Below are 20158 nucleotides of genomic sequence, written 5' to 3'. Positions count from 1 at the left end.
TCATATTATTTAATGTGATTGAAAGTTCATATCTATCATACTGTAGCATGACGATCCAGAGGAAATTAAACATACTGTACTAAAGTCAATGAATGTATATTTATATATACACTGAATATATATACAGTATATAGAGTATATACAGTATATATTTTCTGTAGAGAAAATTGAGAGAGAGGGAGAAGAACAAGGAAGGGTGAGAGGATGTGTGTGAAAATGTCACAAATATACAATATACTTAAACATTTAGCTAAAGTTTTTGTGAATCAAAATTGGAGACATTGGCCCCTCTCTAGTGTCCACGATTCATTCATCTGAACAGAGCTTAGAGCCTCCCTAACAAGTACAAATGGCCACACAGCATATTGATTAGGGGCCATAGAAGGGGATGGGAAATAGTCCATCTAGTCTTATTACAAACACAAAACATGTAATATCAATGTTTTTGCCAATATATAACAAAGCTCATAAATCACTTACCTCTTCTTTCAGATGATATAACAAAGCTTGCTGTAGAGATAGGACAATCCTTTGACTGTTGGTCTATATTTTGTGTCTCAGAGTCTGATGGATTCTCCAGCTCAGGGTCCTGCAGAAGAGTCCTCCAGAGGATCACCAGGCACTTGTGAAAGTGAATATATAGAGTGGCACTATTTATTTAGACCACTGCATTGTGGGTGGAAACCTTGTAAGTCATGTGACTCACATATTAGCATACTAGGCATTGTTAAAGAAATGAGGTGCTAATTACATCCTTATGGACCAGATCTGCAATGGGACCCCACCCTTATCCCTGAATTGTGCACATTAAGTATCCATTGATTAGTGGTATTAGGAGTAGCCCAAACTGTTAAGGTTTCTATAGAATGGCAGTTTCTACACACAAATAATATCTGGTAAGACATTTCTTATAATTATACTGAATACAGGAGTCAGATTTTATGGTAAGACCAAATGAATAAAAACAAAAACAAATTAAAAATAGTAAATTGAGAAACCCCAATGTTATGATACATTTTGGAACCAGCACAAGGGTTTATCACAGATGTTATTTTTATAATGTTTCAAAAGCTTAAATCTCTCTTCTTTAGGAGAGAAGGTAAAACAGCAGAATCAGAGACATGTGGACATTGAAGTCTCACGAAGAGCAAAATATATGAAGAATTCTTATGTTTGTTCAATAAAGAGAACTACAACATTTGATATAATTTCTGTACCTACTCAGTGCTTTCAAACTCATATTATTTAATGTGATTAAAAGTTCATATCTATCATACTGTAGCGTGACGACCCAGAGGAAATTAAAAAGACTAAGGTCAATTAATGTATGTGTGTGTGTATATATATATATATATCTGACAAAGTGGATACTGCCACGAAACGCGTAGGAGTGGTGCTGTGCTGCAATTGTTACGATCGTGGGAAGCGTTAGATGAGACCCTCCTGTCCTCCTAAGAGTTTCTAAGAACTTTTGCTAAAATCATCACTTCAGTTTCCGCTTCTGTGATATCAGCTAACGCTGAGACAGCATGAACACAGGACGCGAGTGACAGAGACGTTCCAAGAAGTCTGGAGACAGACATCATCCGCAGTTCACAATTAGCTCTATCGTTAAATACCCTCTGTAAGGGCTCATCTGTTGTTTCTATTGATCAGAAATATACTTTTGTAACGTACTTCCCTATGGCAGTTTGTGCTTGTGTTTGTGTTATAGATAACATCCAAGGCTGTGGAGATCCTTTTTGAAGCCGCATCTTCTTAGAAGTTTTTGTTCCTTATATATCATTTTTATATACAATTCAGTTTTGCAATTTTCTTTCCTTTTCCTATCTCCCCTCTCCCCCACCCCTACGAGCACTTTCTCTTTTAAAATGTTGTACCTTAGATAACAGGTTCAGTAGGTTACTTTATGCATTGGACTATTATTGAATACACTGCACTTTCAGTACTGTGGTGGTCAGTCTGTACCATGGGGATGGTGGGTCAGCAACCATGGGCTATTTTGCCAGTCTGCAAACCTGCTGTACCTTTGTTCTGTGGGAAGAGCCACCCACCATGGAAACTCAACAGCGAACAAGCAGAAGAGAACCACTCCAAAAGCTCACACATCAAGGCTGGAGTCTTCCTCCAAGGTGTCACTGTTTGGGAGTTGGCACTAGACAAAGAAATGGTAGCGCTAATCCAGAAAGGTGAAACCCGCAGCCTGTGATATAACTCCAACCCCCAGAAAAAAATACAAAACTCATCATAGTGTAGTATGAAAAATAAATGTCAATATGTGGAACTTGGCTCTTTAAATAACCTACTTACAGAATGTAAGATATATAATAGCAGGTTTGTAATTGTGATGGATCTTTGGACACATCAGGTTATGGGTTGCAGCAAGCAGCAGCATACATCAGATAGGGGTGGTGTCAGGCAAGATGGTGTTTTCACTCTGGCAGCAGCTTCCAATCAGTCATATGCAGTCATACAAAGATAAGGGAAACAATAGTGCTTTACCAAAATAACACAGAGTTTTATCGTGAAGACGAGCAGGAAATGTACTCACAATATAATAAATGAGCACATTCACATCATGGTATCTTTAGGAACCAGGGTATTGGATCGGCCGGTGGAGAAATCCCTCACTTCACTCCGCTTCCTTGTCCTCCACGAGGGTGCCCCCTCGTCCGGTGCCAGATGGATGGCGTCTGTCGTCACTTCCTGGCCTGGCGGTGACGACTTCCGGTGAGCGTAAGTAGAGCGGAGAGTAGGGGGAACGCCGGTCCAAGACTATGCCTCCGTGAATACAGCAGAAAGACAGTTCCCAAACGGTAGATACAGCTGGGCTCTGCTAACTGTCTGCAGATTTCTTTAGCTCAACGCGTTTCACTGCATGCCGCAGCTTCCTCAGGAGCAATGATAATGTCCCCTACTTGGTGCTATTTAAATAGCCCATTCAATTAGGGCAATTGGTAATGCAATCATATATAATTGACACAAGATGATTAACATCATTACACACAGAGTCTCCCAAGCTGGGTACATAATCTCTGTGATCCAAAAAACGACGCATAAAATACTTTAATACAATTTATTTAAAAAGAACATAGAACAGAATATATACTAAAATAAAAAATTAAATACTTAAATTAATGGGTAGTCGTTAGGTCGAGATGCTTAATGGAAGGTAGAGAGAGAGAAAGAGACATATGTTAGTTGATCATAAACACAAAATATGATTAACTTAAATAAAAACATATAAAAGTTATACAATGAGAAATCCAAACTGGAAATGTAAAAGACTGGCATGACTAAAAGTGACTTAAAAAGGAGGGGAGGGGGAGGGGGGAGTGTGTGACATAGGGGAAAATTTATTTTAAAAAATAAAATAAAAATAAAATAAAAATAAAATAATAACTAGAGGAAGGGTGCAATCTCAAAATCAACATTAAGACCATGTGGTGTCAGCGTGTTAAGTTTATGCACCCAAAACATCTCTCTTTTGCTTAAATCTAAATTTCTATCTCGTCCTCTCCAATGTTGTGCCACATGCTCTATTGCGGTAAATTTTAACCCTTTTGTATTGGAGTTGTGAAAAGAGGAAAAATGTTTGGAAACATTATGTGACTGCACACTACGCCTTATATTGCTTAAATGCTCCAAAATACGTATCTTAATAGCTCTTGATGTTTTTCCAACGTATTGGAGCCCGCATGGGCATTCCAGGAGGTAGATTATATAATTAGAGTTGCAGTTCATGTATTGTTTAATTCTGTAATCCTCATTTTTATTATTGCACCTAAATCCCTTTTTGTCTTGCTGTTTGTATTCACAGGCCTTGCAACAACCACAGCCGTGAAACCCTTCCAATTTTTGAAGCCATCCATTTCTATTTGTCTCTACTTTCTTAATATTACTGGGAGCTATTATACCTTTTAGATTTTTGGCCTTTTTAAAAATCACTCTCGGGCGATCTGGGATTTCTTCTTTTAAAATCGGATCATTTAATAAAACATGCCAGTGTTTCTGTATTATTTTCTTTATATTGTTTGACTCTTTATTAAAAGAAGTTAAAAATGCTGTGTCGAAATTTTTTCTTATTATTTGAAGATGTTTCTCTATCTTTAGCTACTAATAGGTCAATTCTATTCAGACCATTTGCTTTTTCTAATGCCATGTCTAGGAGTTCTGTTTTGTATTGTTTTTCTACAAAGCGTTCTTTCAGTATATTGCATTGATCATTGAATACTATATTGTCTGTGCAATTTCTCCGCATTCGGCTGAATTGGTTGTATGGGACATTGTCCATCCATATATCCTGGTGACAGCTTGTACGTAATATATAATTATTGCTGTCAACTTCCTTAAAGAAAGACCTAGTTTTGAGAATCTCATTCTCTATATAAATATTCAAATCCAAATAATTGAGGGAACTATTACTTGTCACAGAGGTGAATTTTAAGTTATACGTATTCACATTAATACTCGACAAGAAGGAGTCCAAACTCTCCTGGCCACCACGCCAAATTAAAAACACATCATCGATGTAGCGCCGCCATAGGACAAGGTCCGCCCCCAGAACGCCACCGGGCCAAATATGCTGTTCCTCCCAGAATCCCATGTAGAGATTCGCGTAACTGGGAGCAAACCTCGTACCCATGGCGGTGCCACATCTCTGAATGTAAAAACTGTTCTCAAACCAAAAATAATTCTTGTCAAGTATGAAACAGATACCATCTATAATAAACTGAATCTGCTGTTCTTTCATATCTAGATCTTGTTTCAGAAAGAAATTAACAGCTTCACATCCTAAGGTTTTTTCAATCGATGTATATAGAGATGCAACGTCTACAGTTGCCATGATGTAATTATTATTCCAAGTAAAATTCTCTAATAAATTTAACACATCAGTCGTATCCTTCAGATATGATTTAAGAGATTTGACATGACTCTGTAAAAAAGTGTCAATATATGCAGATAGGTTTGATGTAAGTGAGTTTATTCCGGAGACGATTGGTCTCCCGGGAGGTTGTTTCATGCATTTGTGGACTTTAGGTAATATATAAAAGATCGGTAGTTGGGGACATTCGTTAAATAGAAATTTATATTCATTCTCATTCAATATGCCTAATTCCTTGCCATGATCTAGGAGAATTCTCAGATCATCCGTAAAGGTTTTTGTGGGGTTGTTTGGTAGGATGTCATATGTCTTTTTGTCTCCTAAAAGGCGGTGGGCTTCTTTTAGGTAGTCATCTCTATTTTGGATGACTACCCCCCCTCCCTTGTCTGCCTGTTTTATAACTATATTTGTGTTATTTGTTATTTCCTCTAAGGCAGACCTTTCTTCTTTGTTCATATTATTTCTAATCTTAGATTTATTATTTTTTGAGAGCTCCTCAAAGTCCTTGACAATAAGGTTATAGAAGACATCTAAGTGATTTCCCTTACAGTAGGTGGGATTGAATAAAGATTTATTCTTAAGTGTTGTATGTTTAAATGTTTCGCTTTCTTTCTCAACCATAGGCTTAATGTTAGACATTCTTGACTCCACATTTTTGCTTAGAAAAAAGCGTTTGACTGTTAGTTTTCTAATATATTTATTTGCGTCCACAAATAGTTCGAAATTGTTAGGTCCACAAGTGGGCGCAAATGACAGACCCTTGGAGATAACATCTAATTGTGAGGTAGTAAGATCTACACTACTGAGATTAAAGATATTTTTATTCTTTACAGGGCTGATTGCTCTCACTTTTTTCTTTCTTCCCCCCCGCTTTCCTCTCTTATTCTTTCCCCTTTGGGGTAGTGGCTCCCCTCTTCTGTCTCCAGGAGGGGAGTGAATGAGTTTTTTGTCTCCCAAATACTGATATCCAGAAGGTCACTGTTCCCCACAACTCCAATGGGTGAGCGTGATCTATTAGCCCATATGGAAGATACCATTGAATTTAAAACTAAAGACCGGGAATTAAAAAAGAAAATTGATAGACTTGAACAAGATCTTATTACAAGTAAAACTAATAAATTTAAAAGGGATGAAGAAGATTACCTTAGAGGGGAACAGAGGGATTGGAAGAAAAAGAAAAATTATCAAACATTAAGTAGACCAGAGGATAGACAAGTCAGGGAAACCCATACCACTTTGGAGAAACATAGTATTAAACAATATCCTGACAAGCGTCATTTCATTCCTAAAACACCTAGGAGAGATAATTATGATTCTAAACCTTTGTATTATGGTCCTAGAAATGATCCTTTACCGAGACAAAATTTTAATCATAACAGAGATCAAAAGGAAAAAGAGCCATACAAAGAGAGAGAATATTTTAATGAGAGAACATCTTTTAGAGAGAGAGAACAAGCGTCAGAAAGGGAGAGACGCAGGGAGAGAGACATAGTGAAAGAGAGAGAACTAAGAAGAGAGAGAGAGTATAAGGAAAGAGAACAACACAGAGAAAAAGAGAGAGAACAAAGAAGGGAAAGAGAATTTAGAGAGAGAGAACAACTTAGAGAAAAGGAAGTACAGAGGGAAAGAGAACTCTCTAGAGAGAAAGAACTAAAAAGAAACCGAGAACAAAAAGAAAGGGAAAAAGAAAGAGAAAGAAAAGAGAGAGAATACCAAAAAGATAGAGAACTTAAGAGAGAGAGAGAATTAAGAAAAGATAGAGAGGATAGAAAAAGAGAAAGAGAGAGATATGATTCTGCTAAGTATGCGAAAGCCAGTAGATCACGCTCACCCATTGGAGTTGTGGGGAACAGTGACCTTCTGGATATCAGTATTTGGGAGACAAAAAACTCATTCACTCCCCTCCTGGAGACAGAAGAGGGGAGCCACTACCCCAAAGGGGAAAGAATAAGAGAGGAAAGCGGGGGGGAAGAAAGAAAAAAGTGAGAGCAATCAGCCCTGTAAAGAATAAAAATATCTTTAATCTCAGTAGTGTAGATCTTACTACCTCACAATTAGATGTTATCTCCAAGGGTCTGTCATTTGCGCCCACTTGTGGACCTAACAATTTCGAACTATTTGTGGACGCAAATAAATATATTAGAAAACTAACAGTCAAACGCTTTTTTCTAAGCAAAAATGTGGAGTCAAGAATGTCTAACATTAAGCCTATGGTTGAGAAAGAAAGCGAAACATTTAAACATACAACACTTAAGAATAAATCTTTATTCAATCCCACCTACTGTAAGGGAAATCACTTAGATGTCTTCTATAACCTTATTGTCAAGGACTTTGAGGAGCTCTCAAAAAATAATAAATCTAAGATTAGAAATAATATGAACAAAGAAGAAAGGTCTGCCTTAGAGGAAATAACAAATAACACAAATATAGTTATAAAACAGGCAGACAAGGGAGGGGGGGTAGTCATCCAAAATAGAGATGACTACCTAAAAGAAGCCCACCGCCTTTTAGGAGACAAAAAGACATATGACATCCTACCAAACAACCCCACAAAAACCTTTACGGATGATCTGAGAATTCTCCTAGATCATGGCAAGGAATTAGGCATATTGAATGAGAATGAATATAAATTTCTATTTAACGAATGTCCCCAACTACCGATCTTTTATATATTACCTAAAGTCCACAAATGCATGAAACAACCTCCCGGGAGACCAATCGTCTCCGGAATAAACTCACTTACATCAAACCTATCTGCATATATTGACACTTTTTTACAGAGTCATGTCAAATCTCTTAAATCATATCTGAAGGATACGACTGATGTGTTAAATTTATTAGAGAATTTTACTTGGAATAATAATTACATCATGGCAACTGTAGACGTTGCATCTCTATATACATCGATTGAAAAAACCTTAGGATGTGAAGCTGTTAATTTCTTTCTGAAACAAGATCTAGATATGAAAGAACAGCAGATTCAGTTTATTATAGATGGTATCTGTTTCATACTTGACAAGAATTATTTTTGGTTTGAGAACAGTTTTTACATTCAGAGATGTGGCACCGCCATGGGTACGAGGTTTGCTCCCAGTTACGCGAATCTCTACATGGGATTCTGGGAGGAACAGCATATTTGGCCCGGTGGCGTTCTGGGGGCGGACCTTGTCCTATGGCGGCGCTACATCGATGATGTGTTTTTAATTTGGCGTGGTGGCCAGGAGAGTTTGGACTCCTTCTTGTCGAGTATTAATGTGAATACGTATAACTTACAATTCACCTCTGTGACAAGTAATAGTTCCCTCAATTATTTGGATTTGAATATTTATATAGAGAATGAGATTCTCAAAACTAGGTCTTTCTTTAAGGAAGTTGACAGCAATAATTATATATTACGTACAAGCTGTCACCAGGATATATGGATGGACAATGTCCCATACAACCAATTCAGACGAATGCGGAGAAATTGCACAGACAATATAGTATTCAATGATCAATGCAATATACTGAAAGAACGCTTTGTAGAAAAACAATACAAAACAGAACTCCTAGACATGGCATTAGAAAAAGCAAATGGTCTGAATAGAATTGACCTATTAGTAGCTAAAGATAGAGAAACATCTTCAAATAATAAGAAAAATTTCGACACAGCATTTTTAACTTCTTTTAATAAAGAGTCAAACAATATAAAGAAAATAATACAGAAACACTGGCATGTTTTATTAAATGATCCGATTTTAAAAGAAGAAATCCCAGATCGCCCGAGAGTGATTTTTAAAAAGGCCAAAAATCTAAAAGGTATAATAGCTCCCAGTAATATTAAGAAAGTAGAGACAAATAGAAATGGATGGCTTCAAAAATTGGAAGGGTTTCACGGCTGTGGTTGTTGCAAGGCCTGTGAATACAAACAGCAAGACAAAAAGGGATTTAGGTGCAATAATAAAAATGAGGATTACAGAATTAAACAATACATGAACTGCAACTCTAATTATATAATCTACCTCCTGGAATGCCCATGCGGGCTCCAATACGTTGGAAAAACATCAAGAGCTATTAAGATACGTATTTTGGAGCATTTAAGCAATATAAGGCGTAGTGTGCAGTCACATAATGTTTCCAAACATTTTTCCTCTTTTCACAACTCCAATACAAAAGGGTTAAAATTTACCGCAATAGAGCATGTGGCACAACATTGGAGAGGACGAGATAGAAATTTAGATTTAAGCAAAAGAGAGATGTTTTGGGTGCATAAACTTAACACGCTGACACCACATGGTCTTAATGTTGATTTTGAGATTGCACCCTTCCTCTAGTTATTATTTTATTTTTATTTTATTTTTATTTTATTTTTTAAAATAAATTTTCCCCTATGTCACACACTCCCCCCTCCCCCTCCCCTCCTTTTTAAGTCACTTTTAGTCATGCCAGTCTTTTACATTTCCAGTTTGGATTTCTCATTGTATAACTTTTATATGTTTTTATTTAAGTTAATCATATTTTGTGTTTATGATCAACTAACATATGTCTCTTTCTCTCTCTCTACCTTCCATTAAGCATCTCGACCTAACGACTACCCATTAATTTTAGTATTTAATTTTTTATTTTAGTATATATTCTGTTCTATGTTCTTTTTAAATAAATTGTATTAAAGTATTTTATGCGTCGTTTTTTGGATCACAGAGATTATGTACCCAGCTTGGGAGACTCTGTGTGTAATGATGTTAATCATCTTGTGTCAATTATATATGATTGCATTACCAATTGCCCTAATTGAATGGGCTATTTAAATAGCACCCAGTAGGGGACATTATCATTGCTCCTGAGGAAGCTGCGGCATGCAGTGAAACGCGTTGAGCTAAAGAAATCTGCAGACAGTTAGCAGAGCCCAGCTGTATCTACCGTTTGGGAACTGTCTTTCTGCTGTATTCACGGAGGCATAGTCTTGGACCGGCGTTCCCCCTACTCTCCGCTCTACTTACGCTCACCGGAAGTCGTCACCGCCAGGCCAGGAAGTGACGACAGACGCCATCCATCTGGCACCGGACGAGGGGGCACCCTCGTGGAGGACAAGGAAGCGGAGTGAAGTGAGGGATTTCTCCACCGGCCGATCCAATACCCTGGTTCCTAAAGATACCATGATGTGAATGTGCTCATTTATTATATTGTGAGTACATTTCCTGCTCGTCTTCACGATAAAACTCTGTGTTATTTTGGTAAAGCACTATTGTTTCCCTTATCTTAGTATGACTGCATATGACTGATTGGAAGCTGCTGCCAGAGTGAAAACACCATCTTGCCTGACACCACCCCTATCTGATGTATGCTGCTGCTTGCTGCAGCCCATAACCTGATGTGTCCAAAGATCCATCACAATTACAAACCTGCTATTATATATCTTACATTCTGTAAGTAGGTTATTTAAAGAGCCAAGTTCCACATATTGACATTTATTTTTCATACTACACTATGATGAGTTTTGTATTTTTTTCTGGGTGTTCCTGATGATGCTGCTCCCTTCCTGCCCTGGATCCTAAACTGTTGTAAGGGAATCAGTGCATATTCCCTGGAAGGTTGAGAGAATTCGTCAGTTTCACAAACTTTTAATTTTATTTTTTTGAGCACTTTTATAGTTGTTAAGCGCCTTTCCAAGTCACTGGGTTTCACAATATAACTCCAACCCCCCAGGTCGGACCAGAGACTAGAAACCGATGTTATATCTATGGCGCTCGGTATACAACATAAAATAAATAAAAGTTTTATACAACCAGTGGGGTGATGGACTCCGCTGGAACTCTTCCAATGATGACAGTAGGTCATGCAAAAAGAATAAAAACAGACATAGTGTGATACAGTTACTCACAATACATAATACACCACTAGACTAACACAAAACACTAAAGAACAAACGTGCTGAGACACAAGACTAAAGTAAAAAATCACATTTAATAAAATAGCATTAAAAGTAAAGGTATCGTCTGCACAGCAGCCTCAGGTGTACAATGCCCGCTTACCAGACATGCATAGGGTACAAGCAGTGGATAAATCGGAGAGTATCCCCTCCTCTACCACGGACCTCCACTGCCCACGTGCACCGGCTGGTGTATGCTTGGAAAAACCGCCGTGTGGATTGCCTGGATGCGCGTCAATGCTCTCTGCCGGATGCTCAGATGTTTCACCGGATCAGTGTGCCATCCACCGCAACCGGAGACTGCAGCAGCAGGGTGGGCTGGGGATGAGTCCGGGTGATGCAGCAGGTAACGAGGCAGGTAACGGAGCAACAGCTGTGCAGATGAAACCACCCTACGCGTTTCGGAAGACTGCGCTTCCTTCCTCAGGGGTAGAAAAGTAGTTCCTTGGCCTGGCACAGTTGCTCAAGTAAATTGTGTATAAACTTATCAAAATGTGGCGCTCAGTGTATATGGTTTAAATCAACATCAAATAAACCCACAGTGTTAAAATAGATAAGAAAATAAACAGTGATACTTATACAACCACGTGTATTCAATGCTGCTGTGACTTGATGCAGGACTGCTCTTTCAATCCTCATAGGCAAGTGAAGGGTGAAAATCATCAAGAAGCGCAAATCATGTGGAAAATAAAGAAAGACAACAAACTTATGGTGCAGTATTGTGTGAACTTTGTGTGATAAATGGCTGTGGTTAGGTGCTCAGAATACTCACAAACGTGAGAAGTACGCAGGCATATAAAGGTATCTTTAACCCATGGGATGAGGCCAATTAGTAGGATAGGAACCGCACTGCTAATCAGGTATACTGTAGCGCTCTGGTACACTTGCGTCCCCTTAGAAATAAAATGAACCGGACATAGTGCAGACTGTACATAGAATATTTATAAAAACAAGCAAAATCCAATCAACTCACATGGTGATGGAAAGAAACAAGCGTGTAGATCACAAAGTGGATCTCTGCAAGACCGGGAGAGTGGTATCTCTGCTTTTCCTCTGTTCAGCTATGCGTGTCACGGATGCGTCTCACCGAGGACCGGAAGTGACGTCATCCGCTCTCAGAGGCTCCGGTTTCGTCTCAGGGCATCACTCTACGCGTTTCACCTTGTAGGTTTCTTCAGGAGTGATTTTCCATAGTGTATGAGCAACTTATATACTCTAATCTCTACTCTCATAGGTGGGGAGTGAATTGGATAATGGAACACATTTAATTGAGATGGCCAAATGCTGATAGACAATTAGTACATCTAGGTATAAGCAATCAGTATATCTACATAGATGCAGGTGATACAGGTTAAAACATTTAATACTTGATTAAAAACATGTTAACACATAAGATAAAAAATGGCATTTAATAGCCATTGGTGGATAGCCTAAGCTGTAGGCAAAATTAAATCTGTTGCATCTGACATATGCACAGACCCAAAAATCCTAAGGATATAATGACATTTATTACTATCCCTAAAAAGCTAAAATAAATAAAATACATAAAATATAATGACGCAAATTAAGTAGAAGGGTTAACATTCAAAGCGATTGAGCAAGTTATGCCCCATTGGAGAGGTGGTAATAGGAATACAGCCCTTCATAAAAGGGAATCATTTTGGATGTTTGAGCTAAATACATTGGCACCCTCAGGTTTAAATTTGGATTTTGATCTTAAACCATTTTTATAACATATATAAACATCATTATTACTATGGTTTTTGTCTTATCCACTAATTATGTTTCATCTTTGTTCTTTCCATTAGATTTTGTTCCTTCTACTTAATTTGCGTCATTATATTTTATGTATTTTATTTATTTTAGCTTTTTAGGGATAGTAATAAATGTAAGTGTACCAGAGCGCTACAGTATACCTGATTAGCAGTGCGGTTCCTATCCTACTAATTGGCCTCATCCCATGGGTTAAAGATACCTTTATATGCCTGCGTACTTCTCACGTTTGTGAGTATTCTGAGCACCTAACCACAGCCATTTATCACACAAAGTTCACACAATACTGCACCATAAGTTTGTTGTCTTTCTTTATTTTCCACATGATTTGCGCTTCTTGATGATTTTCACCCTACAGTTGCTCAAGTAGACAAAAGGTGCAACTCATCCCACAAGGGGTTAATTGTTACATTTGCCAGCATGCATTATTATTATGTGTTTTATGTTATGCATAACTGTGTATTTTTTGTCTCCTGGTTCATTTCAGGTTATTTTAGAAGGATGTTCATTAGTGTTGTAGTTTATATGTAGTTTATATTGTGTCTAATGTCATATATGTGTTGTTATGTTATTGTACAATGTTGTTAGTGTTGCTGAGACCATGGACTCATTTTAGAGCCACTGCGCATGTCCACCAATGTATTGGATCTATGTACCTTTAAACCGGGACTATATAGATGCGGACTGTGCCAGGCCAAGGAACTACTTTTTCCAAGCATACACCAGCCGGTGCACGTGGGCAGTGGAGGTCCGTGGTGGAACAGACGGCAGGGGATTCTCACGGAGCCCCAGCCAGACGCCAGCACACGTGGTGCAACTCCAATGAGAGGGGATACTCTCCGATTTATCCACTGCTTGTACCCTATGCATGTCTGGTAAGCGGGCATTGTACACCTGAGGCTGCTGTGCAGACGATACCTTTACTTTTAATGCTATTTTATTAAATGTGATTTTTTACTTTAGTCTTGTGTCTCAGCACATGTTTGTTTTTTAGTGTTTTGTTAGTCTAGTGGTGTATTATGTATTGTGAGTAACTGTATCACACTATGTCTGTTTTTATTCTTTTTGCATGACCTACTGTCATCATTGGAAGAGTTCCAGCGGAGTCCATCACCCCACTGGTTGTATAAAACTTTTATTTATTTTATGTTGTATACCCAGCGCCATAGATATAACATCGGTTTCTACTGTTTGGGAGTTGACACAGCTCAGGGGACATGCAAGGTATTTTTCCTATGATGGGTCTGATGTCGGTTCCCTTGACATGGGTGAGACCAAAGTCTCTCATTATAATACAGTGATATTCTTTATCAAATACTAGAATGTTTTCAGGTTTAAGAAGTAATGTTTTTGATAAGAAGTATTTTCCATATTGTAAGATTCCTGCAATGTTTATCAAAATTAAAATATAAGGGAAAACAACATTTCCATATTGCTACATCTAACAGGTCTAAGTGTAACTGCAATTGTACTTGTAGAACTATTATGGTACGTGACTTCCTACTTACAGGAGCCTGAATGAGTGAGAGGAGACCAACAGGTGAGAGATCGTGGGAAAAGACAAAGTGTTCACAGGTAGGCTAGACCATAGCTCCCGATGACATTGTGATGAGATGAGAGGAAGAAGGACACACTGAACTCCACGAGGAAGCTTCTCTGTGGTGTTCTGTTCTTTTCCAGGACTTTCAGAACCACCATCTTATCTGTAAGGAGAGGAAAATGTGTCTATGTATTGATTCTGCTGCACACACCTGTTTTTTCAGTGCTGTACTGTATATTACTTTGTAAAGTGCATAGTACAGCATCAGTGCTGCATAGCAATAAAGGGGTTTATGTATAACTATATGAATGCCGTTTTATAAAAACTCAAAGTGCACTCAGTAACCAGACCTGGGTATCATTTGGGATTTAGGAGTGTGAGAGAGCAGTCACTAGCAGCTCTACCTGTCAGGGAATCGGATAGGATGGCAAAAGGAAGTATACCATCTATGTTATTCTGGGGCTTCCCTTTTGAAACCTCATAGAAGCGCAATTCACTGGCTAACTCCTAGGTGGAGACATTCTTTACATGGATGAACAGCAAGATCTTAAGCCAGTGATGGTAACTTGCTCAGTGACCTGTGTTTTTGTCCTTCACCATCATCACTGAACCATAAGACCCCCTGCCAAGCTCCTTTATGACCTGGAAGTGTTCCTTCAGCTCTGCATGCTGCAGGCTTTGGGATGTTAAGGTCACCAGTCCTTCAAGGATAAGCTCAATATCTGACACATTTGAAGCCATTGTTCACACCTGTAAATGAAGGAACTGTAATTATATTTATTCAGTAGTTTTTATAACTATATTTATGGGTGGAAACCTATCTTATTTTTTAAACATCTGTGTTAAGATCATGGAATCTGTGTAAATCGGTATCGCTGACCTGAGGGAGAGAGAAAACTCTCAAACCCTTGTCTTATATTATTAATTGTTAGTCCAAATAAAAAAGGTTATCACCCAATACTGAAAGTACTCATTATGGGTGGGAACCTTGTAAGTCAAATGACTCACATATTAGCATACTAGGCATTGTTAAAGAAATGAGGTGTTAATGTAACAGATCTGCAGTGGGACCCCACCCTTATCACTGAATTGGGCCCAATAAGTATCCATTGATTAGTGGTATTAGGAGTAGCCCAAACTGTTAATGTTTCTATAGAATGGCAGTTTCTACACACAAATAATATCTGGTAAGACATTTCTTATCATTATACTGTATGCAGGAATCAGGTTTTATAGTAAGATCAATTGGATATATAATTAATAAAAAAAATATTGAAAAGTGAGCCCACTTTATGATACATTTTGGAACCAGCACAAGGGTTTGTAACAAATTAATTTTTTATAAGCTTTCAAAATATTCCATTTCTCTTCTTTAGGCAGAGAAGGTAAAACACCAGAATCAGAGACTTGTGGACATTGGAGACAGATGAAGAAACAAAACTATGAAGAGTTCTTATGTTGGTCCAATAGAGTGCTACACAATTGTATATAATTGCCGTACTACTCAGGGTTGGAAACCGATGCTTTCTATAGTTATGACAATGTTTATGTTGGTTTGTGATATATCTTGATTATCTTACTGCCTATGAATTTGTGCTCAGCTGTAAATATGATCATTGCTGATACCTCCTACCTTCCATGTTTCTGTTTGCTGCTGGTTTTACCATATACAGTACTGCCAGTGTTTATATGAACATTACTATTCACTATAGTTTTTACTATTTCTATTTATATGTGGAATGTGCTGCCATGTTCTTCATACAGTGCTGTGCAGATGTAACACTAACATTCCTTATATCAGAGTTATCTTCTTCATCCTTCATAGAAACCAACAGAGTTTCTGCATTTCACATATTCATTAATCCGTGGCCCTTTTTGATCAGATTAAATGCAGAATTGCCAACACACCTTCATGTACACATGAGAACACAATAGTGTCTGGGTTTGTGGATGGAAACCTTGTAAGTCATGTGACTCATATTAGCATACTAGGCATTGTTAACGAAATGAGGTGCTAATGACATCCTTATGGAACAGATCTGCAATGGGACCCCACCCTTATCCCTGAATTGTGCACATTGATTAGTGGTATTAGGAGTAGCCCAAACTGTTAAAGTTTCTATAGAATGGCAGTTTCTATACATAAATCATTTCTGGAAGATCTTTCTTATACTTATATACAGGAATCAGATTTTCTGGTAAAATATAAAATTGATGTCAACACTAGATGTAGTTAGAAAAATGTAGATAGAAAAAAAGAGAAACACTGAATGTTGTGATTCCTTTTGGTACCAGCATGTGGGTTTGTCAGAGATGTTATTTTTTATATGCTTTCAAATCCTTCAATTTCTTTTTAGGGAGAGAAGGTAAAACACATGTGTGACAGGGTAAATAAAAACCACCAGCTATATGCCTGGCAGACATATGTTTAGTCTGCAGTACAGCAGTGATGAGGTTAACTTCAGCTGGGAATCTCATGACAATTAGTTGGATCCCAGCTGCCTAATCAAGGTGTGTTAAAAACTCCAGGCTGTACACACATCTAGCCTAGCTGGTCAGGAGACAGGAGTGAGTTACTGAAGAGATTACTGATATAAGGTCTGTTTGCAAAGTACATGGTTGATGAACTGTTGTGTCCTGCATGCTGAAGAGAAACTGCGTTGTTTGACATGCTGAAGATAATCTATTTTGTTTTGTCTGCTGAAGAGAAGCTATTTTGTTTTGTGTGCTGTATGTTTTAAGGCTAAATAAATAAGCCTTGTCAAGAGACCCCGCGTGTGTAGTTGCGTGTACTCTGCAACAACCTGAATGAGACTTGTGGACATTGAAGGGCCATTTAAGAGCAACATACTGTATACAAATACATCTTATTTTAGTCCAATACAAGTTTGTTACAACTATAGCAGGGCTGGTTTCTGGCTACCAGTCTGCCCTCACTGGCAGGAAGCCCTGGTAAGAGCAGCTTTGCCAGTAGTACTCATGGGGATTTCTAACTTCCTGCTGTACCCTTGAGTGACAGGGGGAGGAGGTGGAACTAGGCCTGAGTATACCCAATCCTGACTCAAACCTGGTGCCCTCCTCCTGGCTGTACTTAAGGGGTATTGCCACCCAAATTTAGTAGTGCCTCTCCCCATTTGAGAGAGGCAGGTCACACAGCAGCAAGCCTGAGTATTGGGCCTTCTCTGTTCCTCTTCCCCTCAGGGGAGAATGAGTGTGGACCTTTCCTCTGCCCCTGCTAGAGGGGTAGGAAAGAGCCAGGACAGTTGCGGGGGCCCTTAACCCGTAGTGGTTGCCCAGGGACCATCCTACAGCTGGGTAGCTGACTCAGAGACTGTGTTGGGCAGGCCACTGCCGTGCTTGTGAGTGTGGACCCAATAAAACCATTCCTGTTCATATACCTTCTGCCTGGTGTGTGATCTTACTGGGGAAGGAGAGGGAGTATTTCTACTGTAGGCGATCACCTCCATACAGTACATCTGGAGCCTACAGCAGGTGGAGGTGCTGCACTGCTAGAGAACCATGTGGGGTATATACCCCAGAAACCTGTCCTGTGTCCCCACAACCATCGGCGGACGACTCATCCCTCCTGATTACCAACAGGTAGCATGCACCACACAAGTGGTAATGGCAGAATCTCCTATCGGGTTGGGGAAACACAGTTAAACAACCTTTTACATAAGTGTAGCGCACTTTCCCCCACCCCCTGGGAGATGTGTGGCTACGGTGTGTCTTAAGGTGCAATACTTGCAGCTCCCAGGAGGCCTGAGCCTCCACTGCTGGGAGCCTGGATCGATGCTCAGAAGAGCCTCCACCTGTACGGGTAGTATGTAGAATAACCCTGTTACAGGACTAGAGAGAGAGCGTGAGAGAGAGCGAGAGAGAGAGATAGAGAGAGAGTGCGTATGTCTTGTATGTCTATCCTCCAGGTTTTCTGTCTGTTCACAGCATTACCACTTGGTCATAGTTCCCATGTGTTCCCAGAAAGGAAATAACATGAAAGATGATGGTGCAGATTGATAAAAATTTATTACAATAAAAATAAAAAACAGCCAAGGGCTTACTCACATGAACCAGGCTGTATAAAAACAGCTGACAACGTGCCGTCCGCAGCTTGATACAATCAGGTAGGCAGGCTTCTGGGAGGATGGCACTATTGTTGTTTGCAAACCCTGAAGTGGCGTCTAACTCTCAGTAGTTACTCTGCGAGATTCGCCCCCTCTATTTGCTATAGCTTCCTCTATCTCAGCTTGAGGTGGCCAGCACTGCAGAATGTGCTCTGCTCACCTCTCTGGGTAACTGCCGTCAGCCCGCGCTAAGCCTCGTGATGTCACACTCTGGCGTGTCTCCTGATCTCTATGCTCCTGATTCTGAAGACCGTGTCAGTTCTAGCTCCTCCCTCTCCATACGCGTTTCGTGACGCAATGTGGTCACTTCATCAGTGGATGAGGGGGGAGTTGCTACCTACTGATATATATACCCTGGAAGGTGATGAATACTAATTGCAAATTAATTACAAATTAATTGATTAAAAGCGAATAAACTGATTAAAATTGCACACATCTACTTACATGTAAAGAGCCACTAGGGAATCATCCCTGGGATTAAGTGGCAATGCACCAAGCTCATAGACATAACATTTCTTACCATTCCACATAAAAAATAATAATAATGAAAACAATTATTACATGATTGATCATTACATACAGCAGTGGGGGGTCACTTCAATCTATCAAAAAGGAGGCCAGATCGAAGTCTATATTTAAACCATGCGGTGACAAGTTTTTGAGGGTATAAATGGGTCAGCCTGTCACCTCCTCTCCAATTGGCCTTTGGGCATTCTATGCCCTTACATGTCAATCCCTCTGGGTTTTGGTTGTGTTTGCTTTTAAAGTGGTTTGACACACTATGAGTTTCCAACCCCCCTTTTATGTTGTATACATGCTCTGCCAGTCTACATTGGAGTTTCCTCCCTGTTCTCCCCACGTACTGCAACCCGCATGGGCACTCTAATAAGTATACGCAGTACATACTCTTACAGTTTATAAAAGTGTTTACATCATAAATTTTACCTGTTACATTTGATTTAAATTTACTGCCTTTAACACTGAAAGAACAACCTATGCATTTGTTGCATGTAAAGAAACCTTTCAGGTTAGATAACCACATGGTGCTACTTATTTTAGGCCCACTGAGGGGACAACTAGGTGATAGTTTACTTTTCAAGTTGTCAGCACGTTTATAAACAATTTGTGGGTGTTCTGGCAGGAATGTATTCAATATTGGGTCTCTAAGGAGGATCCCCCAATGCTTATTTATAATTTTCTTTATTTCTGGGGCCATACTATTGAATTTGGTGATAAAGGGGATAAATTCTCCTTGAACAGTGGACATCTTTTTACTGTTATTAGGGTTGATAAGACTAGACCTATCTATATCTTTAACTGCACAGATAGCTTTATTAACCCTTTCCCTGCTGTAGTCTGGCTCAAGAAATTTTTCTCTAAGGGAGTTCAATTGGTTTGTGCAAACATCCTTCTGTGAGCAGTTTCTTTTTATTCTTAGGGCTTGTCCCCGTGGGATATTTTGTATCCATTTTGGATGGTGGTGGCTAGAAGCCAAAAGATACGTATTAGCATCCACCTCCTTATGGTATGTTTTTGTTTGTATCTGATTGTTTTCTACATACAGGGTTAAGTCTAAGAAATTGATACTTATACTACTGCAGGTAAATGTGAATTTTATATTAAAAGGATTATTATTGAAATATACTTTAAACAATTCTAGATCATCTATCGTCCCCTTCCAGACACACAGCACATCGTCGATAAATCTCTTCCAGAGCACCAGGTTTGCACCATATGGGTTGTTGTTCCATATGTAGCCACGCTCCCACATATCCATAAATAGGTTAGCGTAGCTAGGTGCAAACCGGGTGCCCATTGCGGTGCCGCATGTCTGGAGGACGTAATCTCCATCATAATTAAAATAATTGTGGGTTAGTATATATTGTATCCCACTTAATATAAATGATTTCAAATTATCTCCAACATTC

At 39.0% G+C, this 20158-nt stretch overlaps 2 long non-coding RNA genes across 2 annotated transcripts; one reads left to right on the top strand and one right to left on the bottom strand.

The window, feature by feature from the left end:
• Positions 1-2390: 2390 nt before the first annotated feature.
• On the top strand, positions 2391-4064 carry LOC142468840 (uncharacterized). The gene is made up of 2 exons (XR_012788886.1): positions 2391-2736; positions 3821-4064. It is a non-coding gene; the product is annotated as an uncharacterized LOC142468840 (long non-coding RNA).
• Positions 4065-8536: 4472 nt separating this feature from the next.
• Positions 8537-10078, bottom strand: LOC142479128 (uncharacterized). Its single transcript, XR_012793908.1, has 2 exons — positions 9865-10078; positions 8537-8780 (listed from the first exon to the last, which is right to left on the bottom strand). It is a non-coding gene; the product is annotated as an uncharacterized LOC142479128 (long non-coding RNA).
• Between the last annotated feature and the right edge of the window lie 10080 nt (positions 10079-20158).

Source organism: Ascaphus truei, chromosome 1 (genome assembly GCF_040206685.1).
Source record: "Ascaphus truei isolate aAscTru1 chromosome 1, aAscTru1.hap1, whole genome shotgun sequence".
NCBI classification, from domain to species: domain Eukaryota; kingdom Metazoa; phylum Chordata; class Amphibia; order Anura; family Ascaphidae; genus Ascaphus; species Ascaphus truei.
Note: the sequence above shows the minus strand (reverse complement) of the source record. Positions and strands in the feature narration are given on the sequence as shown.